Genomic DNA, 20,487 nt, shown 5'->3' on the forward strand with positions numbered 1-20,487 from the left:
GAGGCTTGTTTGGCCAAATAGATCTATCTTTAGGATTCGCATCAATTGGTGGCAATTATAATAAACACCAATTCTTAGGCTACCAAGCTAAAAGGGGCATATTCGGTACGATAATTCAACATAGAATGAAGTTTCGATTACTTGTGTCTATTTTGTAAATCATTTAGAAAACTGCATGTATTCTCATCCTAAAAATATTAGATATTAAAAGTGGGACTATAACTCACTTTCACAGATTTTTACTTCGTCGGAAATAAGACTTGGCCACTGGTCGATTCACGAACCTATAACAAATATATACATATATATCAAAGTAAGATAGAAATATATTCATATCAAATTTTATTACGTGTTGACGATTTAAGTTGTTAAGTTAGCAGTTCAACGTTAGTAGTCCACAATTAGTAGTCCACAGTTAGTAGTACATAAATAAATCAATATATCATATTATTTTGAATCAATCCACGACCCAGTGTATACATGTCTCAGACTCGATCACAACTCAAAGTATATATATATTATTTTAGAATCAACCTCGACCCATTATATGCTAACTCGAGTATTACCACATATAGTGTCTTACGGTTATTCCAAAATAATATATATAGATGATGTCAATATGATACGTCAAAACATTGTATACGTATCTATGGTCTATCAATGTATATTATATATATATATATATATATATATATATATATATATATATATATATATATAGAATATAAAAAAAGTTATTTAGGATATGGTTAGTATAGATTTGTTATAAAAATTTTCGTAGCTAAAACTATTAATTTTAACCAATTTTGTTTTGCCCATAATTTCTTGTTATAAATCCGTTTTGAGTGAATCAAGTTTCTATGGTTTCATAACGAACTGAAATTTATGAAACTAAATAGAAAAAGTATAGGTTTATAGTCAGAAATACAGGTTACAAGTCATTTTTGAAAGAGATAGTCATTTCCGTCGAAAGAACGACATCTTGATGACCATTTTGAAAAACATACTTCCACTTTGAGTTTAACCATGATTTTTGGATATAGTTTCATGTTCATAAGAAATATCATTTTCCTAGAAGAACAACTTTTAAATCAAGGATTAAGATAGTTTTTATTTTTCCAACCCAAAACAGCCCTCGGTTTTACTACGACGGCGTATGTCCGGTTTTACGGTGTTCTTCGTGTTTCCAAATTTTAAATCATTAAGTTAGCATATAATATAGATATAGAACATGTGTTAGGTTTTTTTTAAAAGTCAAGTTAGAAGGATTAACTTTGTTTGCGAACAAGTTTAGAATTAACTAAACTATGTTCTAGTGATTATAAGTTATAATCTCTGAATAAGATAGTTTTATATATAGGAATCGAACAAGGTTATGAACACCATTACTACCTCAAGTTTAGTAGGTAAACCTACTGGAAATGATGAAAAAATAAATTGAGCTTCAAAGGATCTTTGATGGCTTGGAAGTTCTTGAAGTACAATCATGACACGAAAACAAGTTCAAGTAAGATTACTACTTGAATTAAGATAATTATAGTTATAGAAATCGAATCAAAGTTTGAATATGAATATTACCTTGAATTAGAAAGATAACCTACTGTAAATAACAAAGGTTTCTTGATCTTATATGATTACTTGGAATGGATTTGAAAGCTTGGAAGTAGACTTGCAAACTTGAAAGTGTTCTTGAAGTGTTCTTGAGTAGTTGTTTTGTAAGTTGATTTATATATGGATTTAGGAGACAGATTGATGTAGATTTTGATTAATATGATGAAGAACACTTAGAACATCAAGAGAGAACTTAAGAGAGATGTGTTTGATGCATGAAAGTTGGAAAATGAAAGTGTATGTGTGTGTGTTGAATTCATGAACTAGCATGGCAATATAAGGTCACATTAGTTTGTAATTTTGTGTAATCATTCATGCTAGTTGCCAAAAGGTTGGTTCCACATGTTTGTTGACTATCTAGGGCTGCTAAGAGCTAAATTATTATGTGTATATACCAATAGTATATACATCTAAAAGCTGGGTATAATACGAGTACAATACTTGAATGAATACTAGTAGAATTGTTGATGAAAACGAATGGGAATGTAAGTGTAAACATTTTTATTAAATAGAAATACTTTGATATGTGTCTTGAAGTCTTTCAAAAGTTTATTGATACATCTTAATATACTACATGTATATAAATTTTAACTGAGTCGTTAAGACATCGTTAGTCGTTACATGTAAGTGTTGTTTTGAAACCTTTAAGTTAACGATCTTGTTAAATGTAATTAATCCCATTGTTATTATATCTAATGAGATGTTAAATTGTTATGTTAACATGATAACATAGTGTATTAATATATCATAATATCATATATATATATATGTTAAAACATTGTTACAACGATAATCGTTACATATATATAATGTTTCGAAATCTTTAAGTTAGTAGTCTCATTTTATGTATATAGTTTATTGTTAATATACATAATGAGATACTTAAATATCATTTCATCATGGTAAATATATATATATATATGTTCGTATATATATATATATATATATATATATATATATATATATATATATATATATATATATATATATATATATATATATATCATCATCATCATGTCATATACAAGTTATAACGTTCGTGAATCATCGAATAAACTGGGTGGTCAAACGTTAACACAAAATCCGTTTCAATTAATCAAGTATTAACAAGTTTGATTGCTTAACATGTTAGAAATATTTATTCATGTAAATATTAATCTCATATAATATATAATCATAGAAAAGTTTGGGTCACTACAGTACCTACCCGTTAAATAAATTTTGTCCCGAAATTTTAAGCAGTTGGAGGTGTTGACGCATCATCTAGAAATAAGTGCGGGTATTTCTTCATCATCTGATTTTCACGTTCCCAGGTGAACTCGGGTCCCCTACGAGCATTCCATCGGACTTTAACTATTGGTATTTTATTTTGCATAAGTCCTTTAACCTCACTATCCATTATTTCGGCGGGTTCTTCAACGAATTGTAGTTTTTCGTTAATTTTAATCTCGTCTAATGGGATAGTGAGATCTTCTTTAGCTAAACATTTCTTCATATTCGTGACGTGGAAGGTATTATGTACGCAGCTAGTTGTTGAGGTAATTCAAGTCGATAAGCTACTGGTCCAACACGATCAATAATCTTGAATGGCCCAACGTATCTCGGGTTTAGTTTTCTCCGTTTACCAAATCGAACAATGCCTCTCCAAGGTGATACCTTAAGCATGACCATGTCACCAACCTCAAATTCTAAATCTTTTCTTCTAATGTTCGCGTAGCTCTTTTGTCGATTTTGAGCAGTTTTCAACCGTTGTTGAATTTGAATGATTTTCTCGGTAGTTTCCTGGATAATTTTCGGACCCGTAATTTGTCTATCCCCCACCTCGGTCTAAAAAATCGGAGATCTACACTTTCTTCCATAAAGTGCTTCGAATGGTGCCGCATTAATACTCGTGTGGTAACTGTTGTTGTAGGAATATTCTGCTAACGGTAGATGTCGATCCCAACCATTTCCAAAATCAATAACACATGCTCGTAGCATGTCTTCAAGTGTCTGTATAGTCCTTTCACTCTGCTCATCGGTTTGTGGATGATAAGCAGTCCTCATGTCTAAAGGAGTCCCCAATGCTTGCTGTAACGTCTGCCAAAATCTTGAAACATATCTGCCACCCCTATCAGAGATAATAAAGACTGGTATTCCATGTCTGGCGATGACTTCTTTCAAGTATAGTCGTGCTAACTTCTCCATTTTGTCATCTTCTCTCATTGGCAGGAAGTGTGTTGACTTGGTAAGACGATCGACTATTACCCAAATTGTATCATAACCACTTGTAGTCCTTAGCAATTTAGTAATGAAATCCATGGTAATATTTTCCCATTTCCATTCCGGGATTTCAGGTTGTTGAAGTAGACCTGATGGTTTCTGATGTTCAGCTTTAACTTTAGAACAATTTAAGCATTCTCCCACATATGTAGCAATATCGGCTTTCATACCCGGCCACCAAATGTGTTTCTTGAGATCTTGGTACATCTTTTCCGCTCCGGGATGTATTGAATATCTGGTTTTATGTGCTTCCCTAAGTACCATTTCTCTCACATCTCCAAACTTTGGTACCCAAATTCTTTCAGCCCTATACCAGATTCTGTCTTCACGAATATTAAGATGTTTTTCTGATCCTTTGGGCATTTCATTCTTCAAATCCCTTCTTTCAAAACTCCTTGTTGCGCCTCTTTTATTCGAGAAGAAGGTTAGTATGAATAATTATATTCATAGCTTTTACTCGATGACGTTCCCTGTCCTTTCTACTTAAGGTGTCGGCTACCACATTTGCCTTCCCCGGGTGATAACGAATCTCAAAGTCGTAATCATTTAACAGCTCAATCCACATACGCTGTCTCATGTTCAGTTGTTTTTGATCAAATATATGTTGGAGACTTTTTTGGTCGGTATATATATTGTACATTTGACCCCATATAAGTAGTGCCTCCACATTTTCAATGCAAAAGCAACAGCGCCTAATTCCAAATCATGAGTCATATAATTCTGCTCGCAATCGAGACCTTGCTTTGAAGCATCACAATAAATCACAAAATCTTCATTCCCTTCGGGTAATGACAATATAGGTGCCGTAGTTAACTTTTTCTTCAACAATTGAAATGCTTTTTCTTGCTCATCCTTCCATTCAAATTTCTTCCCTTTATGCGTTAATGCAGTCAAGGGTTTTACTATTTTGGAAAAATCTTGGATGAATCTTCTGTAGTAACCAGCCAATCCTAAAATTTGACATATATGCTTCGGAGTTTTTGGGGTTTCCCAAATTTCAACGGTTTCAATCTTTAACGGATCAACCTGAATACCTTCTATGTTTACTACGTGTCCGAGGAATTGAACTTCTTTCAACCAAAATGCACACTTTGAAAACTTAGCGTACAATTTTTCCTTCCTTAACAATTCTAGCACTTTTCTCAAATGTTCACCGTGCTCTTGATCATTCTTTGAGTAAATAAGTATGTCATCGATGAAAACAATGACAAACTTATCAAGGTATGGTCCATACACTCGTTCATGAGGTCCTTGAACACAGCTGATGCGTTAGTCAAACCAAATGGCATAACCATAAACTTGTAATGACTGTAACGCGTCCTAAAAGTAGTCTTCGGAATATCATCCTCCTTCACCCGCATTTGATGATACCCGAAACGTAAATCAATCTTTGAATAAACTGAAGAACCTTGCAGCTGATCAAATAAGTCATCGATTCTCGATAGTGGATAACGGTTCTTGATGGTAAGTTTGTTCAACTCTCGGTAGTCGATACACAACCTGAATGTACCTCAGACTCAGGTCCAACTCTTTCAGTTATCTAAAATGGTCCAACATATCTCGGACTCAGTTTACCTCATTTTTTGAACCGCACTACACCCTTCCAGGGTGATACCTTGAGCATGATTTATTACCACTTGAAATTCTAAAGGTCGCCTTCTAACATCTGCATAGCTTTTATGACGACTTCGAGCCGTTTTAATTCGTTCTTGAATTTGCACGATTTTTTTTGTTGGATCCTGTATAATCTCAGGACCCGCAATTGACTATCCCCTAGTTTTCTCCAGCATACGGGAGATCTACACTTTCTTCCGTATAACACTTCGAATGTGGCAGCCTTAATGATCGTATGATAGCTATTGTTGTATGAGAACTCAGCTAGTGGTAAATACTTCTCCCATCCGTTTCCGAAATCAATGACACATGCTCGCAACATGTCTTCCAGAGTTTGAATGGTTCGTTCGCTTTGGCCGTCTGTTTGGGGGTGATATGTTGTACTCATATCTAAACGAGTCCCTATTGCTTCTTGCAACATTTGCCAAAATCTAGAAGTAAATCTACTGTCGCGATCTGATATAATATAATGGATACAGGCACTCCATGCCTAGAGATGACTTCCTTTATGTAAACATGTGCCAACATCTCCATCTTTTCAGTTTCTCTTATCATGAAGAAGTGTGCAGACCTAGTGAGATGAACCACGACAACCTAAATGGTGTCATAACCTCCCATAGTTTTTGGCAGTTTTGTTGTCCATTGCAATACATTCCCACTTCCACTGGGGAATTTCCAGTTGAGTCAACAGCCCTAATGGCTTCTGATGTTCAGCCTTGACCTTAGCGCAGGTCAAACCCTTTCTGATATAGGTAGCAATGTCAGCTTTTAGATTTGGCCACCACTAAAACGCCTTCAGATCTTGGTACATTTTATCTGATCAAGGATGAATTGAGTACCTTGACTTGTGTGCTTCCTCCAACATCAGTTCTCTCAATCTACTAAATTTTGTTACCCAAATTCGGTTAGCAAAATATTGTTTTCTATCTTATTTTAGGTCGAATTTCCTATCCAACCTTTGATAAACTCAACATCGACATTGTAACATTCCGCATTTTTCCGTTAAATTATTTTAACGCCCGTCTTTTCTTTTAAATAATGCCCTTCGTATCTAGATTCGTATCCTTGTTAAGTAACATTTTAAATATTCTCGTTATCGGATTATAACGTCTCCCGTACTCCCGTGTAATTTAAAATATTCGTTCGGTTAACTCTCGCACCCGATTACAAACTAAAGGGACTAGTTTTGCCAAAAAGACAAAGAGGTGACTAGCACTTTGACTAGTCAACCTCCTCCCCATCTTTCTTTTATTTTCTTTTCCATTTTCTTCTCATACTTCTCCATTTTCTTTCAATCTTTCAAAAAGCAATTCATCATCTAATTTTGATTTAGGAAGCTCACAACAAATCCGACTACATATTCTTGATCCTCGTTTCATCCTCTTCGATTTGATACCAACCTCATCCATTTTGGGTAACTTTCTAAAATCACTAATTTTATGTGTTCTTGAGATTTTTGAGTTATAAAGTTGTTAATTAGTGTCTATGGCTCATTGTGATGTCGTGTATGTAAATTGTATGCTCGATTCGTTGTTTTTGGTGTAACTAGTTCAATATGAAAATTACTTGCTAAATCCTTGATTTTGGATGATCAAATGTTGTTAGATTGTTAAAGTGCATGTTTTAAAAGTGTTACTAGTATCATTAGCTTCGGTTTGATGTATAGGTTGATTAAGGAAACTCCAAGAACATGATTAATGATTTTGTGAACTTGGATTAGGGTTTGATAAGCTTTACATGAACTTTTGATGCGTCAAATGCTATGAGATATTGTTGTTAAGTGTTTTGTTGCAATGTGTGTTTGATTACCTTCGAAACGGCATAACATACATGTAAATTGGTTGCCCGAATCATAAAATGCGTTTTTGGAACTTGAACTTAGATTATGAATGTTTAATTTCGGTTTTTGGTTGTTATAAGTGCAAGTTTGATTGATGATATGTGTTTAGTTGCATTCCTCGTCAAAATACCTTTCCAACGATGTATGATAGGCGTTATAAGTGTTTACGGGTCAAGAGTTGTGTTTGAATTGGTTTTGGCTCGTGCATATTTGTGGAAAACAGAAACAGACCTGTACAGGGGGTGGCGCGGCGCGCCCCTTACCCGCGCGGCGCGCAGAATAGGCTGAACAGATTCTGACCTCCTTGTCCATTTACACGCGAAATGTTTGACTAGCTACCGACCTCCGATTTACATGAAACTTGTTCTAATATACTTATATATGAATATTTAGCATAGAAAAATAGTCCGGGACCCGACCCGAACATGTTGACTTTTTCGTTGACTTTGACCCGACCAAGTTTGACTTTTTGTCAAACTTAACCAATTAATTATGCAATCTTCCTAACATGCTTTTATACTTGTATCTTGCATGAAACTTGACAATTTGCTTCACATGCTATATTAATCGAGTCGTATCGAGCCATAGGACTAATTGAACATCTTTGACCTATCGCGTTTACCGTTATTGATACAACCTATATGTTTAGGTCGAGACTAGCTTTGTCTTTGCACGCGTTTACTTGTCGAAGTACTTTATTACTCTTGCACTCAAGGTGAGATCATAGTCCCACTTTTTCAATCACTTTTATTCTTTACATCGTGGGCTGAGAAACACATACATTTCATACTTATTTACTTTTCATGCTTTTACATTGTGAACAAATACGAATACAAAGATGCATACGAGTTTGAACAAAAGTCCTCAATCCAATTATCATTAGTTCCACTTGCAGGGTGTAAGTGTAAGCGTGTAATTATGTTGTGTGGCCATACGGGTTTAACAAACCCTCATTCAGACGGTTCGCTACCGTTAGTGAATGAAATATAATTTCAACAATGTATAGTGTAAGTTCTAACACTAAATTCAAAATTCAGAGGGAAGATTCGGTTAAGCCTTGATAGTTGGGTGCTCGTGATACAAATACTATTTTGGAATGTGAATGATTCTGGTTGAGCAATTCTTAAAGAACCTTGTGGTTCAATACAATTTACTTACTAAACCTATGATTTCACCAACGTTTTCGTTGACAGATTTCTATGTTTTTCTCAGGTCTTGCACGATATGTGATACATGCTTCCGCTCATTATTTGATACTTGCATTGGATGTCGAGTATACATGCTTTTCGTGGAACGTCTTTTGACTACTTTTAATCGTGTCGCACGTGTTTCATACAAACTTTAAACATTGTTATGTACTTGTTATGGAAACTACTTTTGTAAACTTTGAAACACCCTTATTTATGAAATGAATGCGACATACTTTTCGGTCAAACTTTGTTATAAAGACTTACGACCATGTAATGGGACCATACGTAGATGACGCCGTCATTTGACGATTTGTCGGGGTCGCTACAGTTGGTATCAGAGCCTTGGTTGTAGGGATTTAGAGTTCATTTGTGTCCACCCCGAGTCATAGGGTACATAGGTGAATCTAGACTACAACCGGCATATAGACTGAAGTAGGAATTACTTGACTATTTGTGCATTTATACTCGAACTCTTCTATCATATCTAACTCGTATTCGATCTTGATCTTACGTTGATAAATTTTGTTGATGCGCCACCTTGACTTTATGAAGTAATGTTAAATGCACATGAGAATCAGGGTAATATAATTTCCGGGATTATATTACGGTGATTCACATGGACGTTCCGACATTATGACATAAAGAATTTAGGGCGAGTCAAGGAAAATTTTCTCTCTATCCTTAATCCATACTCCGGTTAGTATTGTTGAAAATACTAACCAACGATATTCTTGTGTCTTGAAGGAACAATGGCTCCTCGTCGTGTACGCCGCAATGAAACTCCCGAACAAGCTCTCGAACGGATGATAGCTACCGCCGTAGATGCGGCCATGGCCGGTCACTCATCCAACAACAATAATAATAACAACCACAACAACAACAACAACGACAACAACAATGGAGCCGGAAACTCAAACGAGGGATGCTCCTATAAAGCTTTCATGGGGTGCAAACCTCACACTTTTGATGGAACCGGGGGACCGGTCGTGCTCACCCGATGGTTTGAGCAAACGGAAGCCGTCTTTAGCATAAGCGGTTGTCGGGACCAAGACAAGGTCAAATACTCCACTCACACTTTCTCCGGAATTGCTCTAACATGGTGGAACACCTATGTTCAATCGGTGGGTACCGATGAAGCTCATGCCCTCTCTTGGGCCGGTCTAAAGGAAAAGATGATTGTTGAATATTTTCCGCGCGAAGAAACCCGAAAGCTCGAGGAAGAACTAAGAGCTTTGAAAGCGGTCGGAAACGATCTTAAGGCCTATAATCAACGCTTCGCCGAACTATCCTTGATGTGTCCTAATCTTGTTAACCCCGAATCTCAAAGGATTGAGCTCTACATGCTCGGTCTTCCAAAAAGCATCAAACAAGGGGTGATGTCATCCAAACCCACTACTCATCAAGCCGCTATGAACATGGCTCGCCAACTAATTGAAACGGTTGACGAAATCGTAGTTCCGGCACCTAAGGCCGAGGATAAATCGGGCGGCAACAAAAGGAAGTGGGAACCCTCTCAATCAAGCAACAACAACTTTGCTAAGAAGCCTTACACCTCCGACGGCAAGAAAGGTTATACCGGACACCTACCGTATTGTAACGAGTGCTACAAACATCATTTAGGCGAATGTGGCAAACCATTTTGCTTGAAGTGTCAAAGAAGTGGCCATGTAGCCCACGATTGTAGGAATACCGCTCCCGTCGCCCAAAAGGAGCACAATGCACCCAAGACGGGTGTTTGTTTTGAATGTGGCCAACCGGGTCATTTTAGGAGTGCGTGCCCAAATAAGAAAATCAACCCCAACGCACGCCGTTAAACTTTCAACATCAACGCCTAGGATGCCCGAGACGACGATGGACTAGTCACGGGTATGTTTGTTCTCGAAATTCTCACGTTTCATGTTTATTCGATTCGGTTACCGTTAGACATTTTATAAACAAGTCTTTGACTCGTGCTCTTTACATTCCACTTTTTCCCCTAGATACTACTTAGGCAATTTAAGTGACCAACGGAAAAATATTGTGTGCCTATAAATTTTATTGGAGGATATACGTTAAGACTTTTGACTTGACACCTATAGAACTAGGGAGCTCGAAACCTATTCGTTAAAAAAAAAAAAAAAAAAAAAAAAAAAAAAAAAAAAAAAAAAAAATGTTTCCCCATCATCTTGTATAGATTATTGTGAACTGAGTAATTTTCGGTTGGAAACCGATACCCTCTCCCTCGCATCCATGACCTCATGATTTCTTGCATGAATCCCGTGTGTATTCCAAAACGACCTCCGTTCCGGTTATCATCAATTGGGGGTTAAGTGAGACGATGTCTCCTAAGCCACTTTCCGAACTCGCAACGTTAGTTGTAAATCTCTCTTAGTACCGCTTGATTTATTTAGGGCTCGCTCGTATCCATAAACCTCTTGAACCGCGTATGCAAATTCATATAGACTAATCTGTTATCGTATTTATAGATGACATCTTAACTTATTTAAGTAAAGAAGAAAACGAACAACATCACCATCTTAAGCTCGAACTTTTAAGAAAAGAGCAACTTTATACCAAATTCTCCGAGTGAGAATTTCTGTTGAACGAAGTCCAATTTTCTAGACCATGAAGTTAATGGTCAAAGAATTACAATCAATCTCGAAATCAACGGGACGGAAATTCGTTATTTTGCACGAAGAATTCAAATACTAAATTGTGGATCCGATCAATATTCTTGTCATCACGTACCACACTACATACCTCTGTTATTTCACCGTTACCGTCTGATATTACTGGAATTTAAGATAACCCACAATCCAACGATACTTCACTCTTCTTTGACTTAACGCCCTTGTGTTTCTGATAATCGGTCAACTATTATTCAACCCCGAACTATACAACCACGTATACTATCTCGTCTCTCTTTCAGACTTCAACTTTTTACAACTAGAGGCACGATATGGCAACCTCGAGGTGTAAGCTCATCCAATTCTAAGTCCTCATCTCACTTCTATCTTTATCGCTCGCATTTCTGTTTAAAGAAACTCCTTGTAACATTTCTCCATGGATAGAGAAATTCCTCATATTACATTAGTATTCGCCACGAGGGTGAATGGTCCTAACGAACCTTTTTCGAACCCTAACTGACTTGTTCAAACACATCTTAAGAGATTCTATTCCAACCCACTTAGACATGAGTACCGCGTGCCACCCACAACCCGATGAACCAAGCAAACGAACGATTTACGTCTTGGAAAGACATGTCACGACTCGTATTGTCACCTTTAGTAGATCACTCTTGCAACAGTAGTTACCACTCGTGTGTTCGCACGCACTTTCCGAAACCCTATATGACCGCTAATGTCATACCCCCGTTCATTCAACCAAGCGTCAACCACCGAAATCTGAACTCCATCAAGAAACAACAATTGAGATCATTCAAGTCCGGGAAGGGCTCGAGGCGGCCCGTAGTCGTCAAAGGAGTTATACCAAACTTAGATGAAAACCTCACAAATTCCAGTGTGTAACCGCGTAATATTGAGAAACCGCACCTTGGAAAGGTGTAATCCATTTTGGGGAAATCGAGAAAGGCTAGCCGCAATATCGAACCTTTTGAAACCTTGGGGCGTATTGGAACCGCTTCCTACCGCTTAGAACTTTCGACTCAATTAAGCTTCCGTTTACCCTACATTTCGTGTAACAAACTTGGAAACGTGTCCTGCGGAACAGGAACGTGCAATCCTGCCAGATACACCAACTATTGATGACAAACTTCTCTTCATGGGAAAACCGGTTAAAACCGGGGATCGTAAAACCAAACCTTAATGCAACGTAAAACCCTAACTATCTAAATTCGTGAGAACACTCAAGGACGTACCTTCACTTATTCATAGCATGGACAACGTAAAGTCTCGAATAAGAGATATCGACTACTACTTCCAACTAAATTTCGGGACGAAATTTCTTTTGAGGTGTGGATAATGTAACATTCCGCATTTTTCCGTTAAATTATTTTAACGCCCGTCTTTTCTTTTAAATAATGCCCTTCGTATCTAGATTCGTATCCTTGTTAAGTAACATTTTAAATATTCTCGTTATCGGATTATAACGTCTCCCGTACTCCCGTGTAATTTAAAATATTCGTTCGGTTAACTCTCGCACCCGATTACAAACTAAAGGGACTAGTTTTGCCAAAAAGACAAAGAGGTGACTAGCACTTTGACTAGTCAACCTCCTCCCCATCTTTCTTTTATTTTCTTTTCCATTTTCTTCTCATACTTCTCCATTTTCTTTCAATCTTTCAAAAAGCAATTCATCATCTAATTTTGATTTAGGAAGCTCACAACAAATCCGACTACATATTCTTGATCCTCGTTTCATCCTCTTCGATTTGATACCAACCTCATCCATTTTGGGTAACTTTCTAAAATCACTAATTTTATGTGTTCTTGAGATTTTTGAGTTATAAAGTTGTTAATTAGTGTCTATGGCTCATTGTGATGTCGTGTATGTAAATTGTATGCTCGATTCGTTGTTTTTGGTGTAACTAGTTCAATATGAAAATTACTTGCTAAATCCTTGATTTTGGATGATCAAATGTTGTTAGATTGTTAAAGTGCATGTTTTAAAAGTGTTACTAGTATCATTAGCTTCGGTTTGATGTATAGGTTGATTAAGGAAACTCCAAGAACATGATTAATGATTTTGTGAACTTGGATTAGGGTTTGATAAGCTTTACATGAACTTTTGATGCGTCAAATGCTATGAGATATTGTTGTTAAGTGTTTTGTTGCAATGTGTGTTTGATTACCTTCGAAACGGCATAACATACATGTAAATTGGTTGCCCGAATCATAAAATGCGTTTTTGGAACTTGAACTTAGATTATGAATGTTTAATTTCGGTTTTTGGTTGTTATAAGTGCAAGTTTGATTGATGATATGTGTTTAGTTGCATTCCTCGTCAAAATACCTTTCCAACGATGTATGATAGGCGTTATAAGTGTTTACGGGTCAAGAGTTGTGTTTGAATTGGTTTTGGCTCGTGCATATTTGTGGAAAACAGAAACAGACCTGTACAGGGGGTGGCGCGGCGCGCCCCTTACCCGCGCGGCGCGCAGAATAGGCTGAACAGATTCTGACCTCCTTGTCCATTTACACGCGAAATGTTTGACTAGCTACCGACCTCCGATTTACATGAAACTTGTTCTAATATACTTATATATGAATATTTAGCATAGAAAAATAGTCCGGGACCCGACCCGAACATGTTGACTTTTTCGTTGACTTTGACCCGACCAAGTTTGACTTTTTGTCAAACTTAACCAATTAATTATGCAATCTTCCTAACATGCTTTTATACTTGTATCTTGCATGAAACTTGACAATTTGCTTCACATGCTATATTAATCGAGTCGTATCGAGCCATAGGACTAATTGAACATCTTTGACCTATCGCGTTTACCGTTATTGATACAACCTATATGTTTAGGTCGAGACTAGCTTTGTCTTTGCACGCGTTTACTTGTCGAAGTACTTTATTACTCTTGCACTCAAGGTGAGATCATAGTCCCACTTTTTCAATCACTTTTATTCTTTACATCGTGGGCTGAGAAACACATACATTTCATACTTATTTACTTTTCATGCTTTTACATTGTGAACAAATACGAATACAAAGATGCATACGAGTTTGAACAAAAGTCCTCAATCCAATTATCATTAGTTCCACTTGCAGGGTGTAAGTGTAAGCGTGTAATTATGTTGTGTGGCCATACGGGTTTAACAAACCCTCATTCAGACGGTTCGCTACCGTTAGTGAATGAAATATAATTTCAACAATGTATAGTGTAAGTTCTAACACTAAATTCAAAATTCAGAGGGAAGATTCGGTTAAGCCTTGATAGTTGGGTGCTCGTGATACAAATACTATTTTGGAATGTGAATGATTCTGGTTGAGCAATTCTTAAAGAACCTTGTGGTTCAATACAATTTACTTACTAAACCTATGATTTCACCAACGTTTTCGTTGACAGATTTCTATGTTTTTCTCAGGTCTTGCACGATATGTGATACATGCTTCCGCTCATTATTTGATACTTGCATTGGATGTCGAGTATACATGCTTTTCGTGGAACGTCTTTTGACTACTTTTAATCGTGTCGCACGTGTTTCATACAAACTTTAAACATTGTTATGTACTTGTTATGGAAACTACTTTTGTAAACTTTGAAACACCCTTATTTATGAAATGAATGCGACATACTTTTCGGTCAAACTTTGTTATAAAGACTTACGACCATGTAATGGGACCATACGTAGATGACGCCGTCATTTGACGATTTGTCGGGGTCGCTACAGTATCGACATTCTCTTGTTTCACAGCTTCTAGTTGTGCTTCACGGATCTGCGACGTAAAGTTCATACGGACAACCGTGTTAAGAGCTCGGACCCTGAGAGGTCTATCTCTCTCTTTTCTGCTTAGAGCATTCGCTACCACATTTGCCTTACCAAGATGATATTGGATCTCACAATCGTAATCATTTAGCAATTCCACCCAGCATTGTTGTCTTATGTTGAGTTCCTTCGGACTAAGGATGTGTTGCAAACTCTTATGTTCGATGAAGATAGTAAACTTTGTCCCATACAGGTAGTGTCTCCACATTTTGAGTGTGAAGACTACGACTCCTAGTTCAAGATCATGCGTCGTGTAATTCTGTTTGTGAATCTTTAACTGTCATGATCCATAAGCAATAACCTTGTTTCGTTGCATCAACACACAACCTAGTCCTTGACGCGAGACATCACAATAAATAACGAAGTCTTTACTCCCCTCGGGTAGAGATAATATTGGTGCAGTCGTCAGCTTTTCCTTCAACAACTGAAATGCAATTTCCTGTGGTTCAGACCATTCATACTTCTTGCCTTGGTGAGTTAACACGGTCAACGTGAAAGGACCCGTTCGTATACATTATAAACGATTCTCAATAGTTGATTACATCGCAAGGTATTTGACCTCTATATGTTACATTTTTTCAAACATTGCATTCGTTTTTTTTAAAGATAAACTTTCTTTACATTCAAAATTGACAGGCATGCATATCATTTCATAATATCCAACTATAAATGACCTAATCTGTCATTTACTTAATAATAATCTCTATTGAACTCAACGACTTGAATGCAACATCTTTTGAAATATGCCATGAATGACTCCAAGTAATATCTTTAAAATGAGCAAATGCACAGCGGAAGATTTCTTTAACACCTGAGAATAAACATGCTTTAAAGTGTCAACCAAAAGGTTGGTGAGTTCATTAGTTTATCATAAACGTTCATTTTCATCATTTTAATAGACCACAAGATTTTCATTTCCATTTCTCATAAGTATACGTCCCATCTATAGAGACAAAAATCATTCATATCGATTGAACACCTGGTAACCGACATTAACAAGATGCATATAGAATATCCCCATCATTCCAGGACACCCATCGGACATGATAATTTCGAAGTACTAAAGCATTTTAAATTCCAGAATGGGGCTTGTTGGGCCCGATAGATCTATCTTTAGGATCCGCGTCAATTTGGGGGTATGTTCCCAAATTCTTAGGCTACCAAGCTAAAAGGGGCATATTCGGCTTCGATCATTCAACCATATAATGTAGTTTTGATTACTTGTGTCTATTTCGTAAAACAGTTATAAAAGTTGCGCATGTATTCTCAGCCCAAAAATATAAAGGGTAAAAAGGCAAATGAAACTCACCTATTGTATTTCGTAGTAAAAATACATATAACGTCATTGAACAAGTGCAAGGTTGGCCTCGGATTCACGAACCTATATTAATTATATATATTTATATGTTGGTCAATATTTGTTTAACAATTTAGGTCAGGTCATAGTGTATCACAATCATAATGCTCGAGACTAATATGCAAAAGTCAACAAAATTCAATTTGACTCAAAATAATTTCCAAAAATCTATACATGATTAATATATAGTTTAAATATCGTCGTTTTATAATTTTAAAAGATTTATTAGAGTAAATAATATAATTCATTTATTAATAAATAAAATTTTATATTAAAATTTATATAATAAAATATACTTTTATATATATTAAGTAATAAAATTTATAGAGTTCATTTAATATTATAAAGATAATATGATAGTTATTATTAAAGTAATTTTATTACCCGTAGTAAAATATGTTTGTATCACATATTTATTTGATAAAATAATATCTATGATAATAGTAAGTAAAAGTTGTATTATTTTGTAATAATAATAATTATTATTTTATTAATAAAAACATCAATATTTATAATTACTAAGATGACATTATGATAAAATGATAATTCTAATTATGAAAACTTTAATATTTACGACACTTTTTAATATTATCTTTAAAATAATAATTCTATTTAAAATGATAATAATAGTGATATTTTATAATAACAATGACATTTCTATTAAAATGATAATTTTTGTTAAAATGATAGTTTTAATACTAACGATACTTTTAATAATAATAGTAATGATAAAAATAATAAGAACGATAATTTTATCTAAATCAATATCTTACAATATTTTAATTTCATTATGCTACTCATACTCATTATTTCCTAATCAATTTGTTAATAGCTTTTAAATCGTCTTTTATATCGCGCTCATATTAATGGTAATAATAGTAATCATAATAATTAGGTGTTACTAATATTAGTTTTAATAATGATAATAAGTATTATGATGATAATACTAATAACTATTTTAATGATAATAATAATAATAATACTAATTATAACTTTAACGAAAATACGATAGTAATAATAACTAAAATAACAATTTTTAATGATAATACTTTTTATTGATAATGATGATGATGATAATAATACTAATAATAATAATAATAATAATAATAATAATAATAATAATAATAATAATAATAATAATAATTAGGTAAAAATTAGAACGACGATAATAACGACGATAATAATAATCATTTTTAATAATAATACAAAAATTCGATTGACTATAACTTCAAATCCGTTCATCGAAACCATTCGATATCTAAATGAAAAGCTCTTAATTTTTCGCTAGCTTTCCAACGACATGCATATCTTATACCTTATCTCAACCGCATATGTAACTAATTCAGGATTCATCATAACCTATCTAATGGCAATATCAAAAGTACAAGCATGCATAATCCTATATACTCGAGCACTAGTCAAGGATACACTTGATAAGGCTAAAAAGGAACATATATTTCATAGCAAAATCCCCCAAGAAAGACAAGATTTTAGTTGCAATTGTTCCATTTTCAAGTAATATTCGTTTATTTTAAATAAGTGCGAAGACAAAAGGCGAAAACGACGAATTGAAGACACAAAGGTCCAAAAAGCTCAAAAGTACAAGATACAATAAAAAAGGTTCAAATTATTGATGAAGAACGTCTAAAAATGACAAGAGTACAAGTTACAAAACGCAAAGTACAAGATATTAAATAGTACGCAAGGACGTTCGAAAATCCGAAACCGGGACATGAACCAACTTTCAGCGCTCGACGCAACGGTGTAAAAATTACGAGTCAACTATGCACAAGAATAAAATATAATATTTAAATAATTCATAATAAGAATAATATTAAATAATAAAAAGTTGTTAATTGAGCATAGTTCAGGGGTCGTAAATGAAAAATCAATTTCTAATTTCGCTATAAAAGGATGATTTACGATCAAAATTAGGGAGACCTTTTTTCGATCAACTTTTCTTTCCTTTTTTTTATCCGATCAAATATCAATATCAATTATCAATATTTATATTCTATATCTCTATCATAATGTTAATGTAATAAGATATAACAATAATCTTAATTTTAAGTTTAAATTATGATAATAATAAGATTTATGATAGAGATCGTTTGAGTGTGTAAGTCGAAACTCTGTCCGTGTAACGCTACGCTATAAATAATCATTGTAAGTTATGTTCTTCCTTTTTAAATTAATGTATCGTAACTAAGTTATTATTATGCTTATTTGAGCCGAAGTAATCGTGATGTTGGGTTAAAATATTAAGAAGGGGTTATTGAACTTTGGACCATAATTAAGGTTTGGGCAAAAGACCGACACTTGTGGAAATTGAACTATTGACTATTAATAGATGGGGGGTATTGTCTAATTGAGTGACAACTCATTGGAGTCTGTCGAACCTATCTTCAAATTAATTAACCTAATAATTAATAATGATTATGGTTGTCCTATTTAGTGATGTTCATATGGAATCTGTTATAATCATTTAATTAATCAATTGGGTTGGGTAATTGATTATTCATTCTGATCAAGTGGATGAATTAATATTCATAAACTAATTAAAACAGGGGTGGATTACATACAGTGATAACTGGTGTAATTGTTGACAGAAGTGATAACTGCGTCACAGTTTAAATCCTTAATCAGTTGGAATATTTGACTTCGGGTATAAGGGTAATTTGACGAGGATACTCGCACTTTATTTTTATGACCGATGGACTATTATGGACAAAAACCAGATAGACGTATCAAATAAACCAGGACAAAGGACAATTAACCCATGGTAATAAATTAAAATCAACACGTCAAACATCATGATTACGGAAGTTTAAATAAGCATAATTCTTTTATTATATTTCTCATCGTATCTTTATTTACTGTCATTTTATTACTCGCAATTTTATTTACTGTCATTTTATTTATTGTCATTATTTTACGCACTTTAATTATCGTCATTTATCTTTACGCTTAAAATATAGAATCGACAAACCGGTCATTAAACGGTAAAACCCCCCTTTTATAATAATATTACTACTTATATAATTATATATATTTTGTATAAATATAGTTATAAATATAGTAAGTATCACCAGCTCCCTGTGGAACGAACCGGACTTACTAAAAACTACACTACTCTACGATTAGGTACACTGCCTATAGTGTTGTAGCAAGGTTTAGGTATATCCCATCCGTAAATTAATAAAACTTGTGTCATATTTTGTAGTATTTTGTATTAAAAATAATACTATTTCGTACCCTCACGCTACATCATCAAGTTTTTGGCGCCGCTGCCGGGGAGCAATAAAACGCTATATTTTTAATTTATATTTGCAAAAAAAAAAAAAAAAAAAAAAAAAAACGTAAAAAAAAAAAAAAAAACGTAAAAAAAAAAAAAAAAACAAAAACGTAAAAAAAAAAAACAAAAACGTAAAAAAAAATTTATAAAAAAAAAATATATTTTTAAGATTTTGTCTATAAAAAAATTTTTTTTTTTAGTTTTATTACCTTTAGATTTTTAGACTATATTCGCAACTTTTAGTATTAAGTTTAGTTTTGCCATAGTTATTTTTACTTCTAGAATTTTTAGGCTTTGCCGTAAAATCCCTTAAGTGCTTATTCCTTAGACTAAGTTTTAGGTGCTTTAGAATTTTACGACGCCGTATTTCGCACTACTTTCTTATTTTTATTTTTCGACGCCTATTTTTCGACCTTTTTATTTTTCGACACTTTTCGACGCGCAATCTTTTTCTCTCTTATTTCTCGCCATTCTAGTTTTTAGGACTTAGAATTTTTTCTACTTCTTCTCTAAATTTCTTAAAATTACGAAAATTTATTTTAAGTGGTTAAATTGATAGACATCAAAATTTTCTGGTTCGTAGTAATAGTTGGATTTGTACGTGGACCGGGTTATTGGAGCCAAACAGTACTCAATTATATTGAGACCAAACGAATCCTGCCCCTCTGCTGCATCTTTTGGCTATTCGAAACGTGGGCAAAATCAGAAAAGTCTATTAATTGGATAACTTATTATAATTTTTCTTTCCTTTTTTAAAAACTAATAGGATATTCAGTGAATGCACCGAGCAAGACGTTCGCCGCCGGTCATACGTTCACCACCTGTAACTCGATCAAGACATCTAGCAAATATTGTCGCCGTTGATTTTTCTTTAGAATCGTCAT

The sequence above is a fragment of the Rutidosis leptorrhynchoides genome, chromosome 8 (genome assembly GCF_046630445.1).
Source record: "Rutidosis leptorrhynchoides isolate AG116_Rl617_1_P2 chromosome 8, CSIRO_AGI_Rlap_v1, whole genome shotgun sequence".
In the NCBI taxonomy this organism is placed as follows: domain Eukaryota; kingdom Viridiplantae; phylum Streptophyta; class Magnoliopsida; order Asterales; family Asteraceae; genus Rutidosis; species Rutidosis leptorrhynchoides.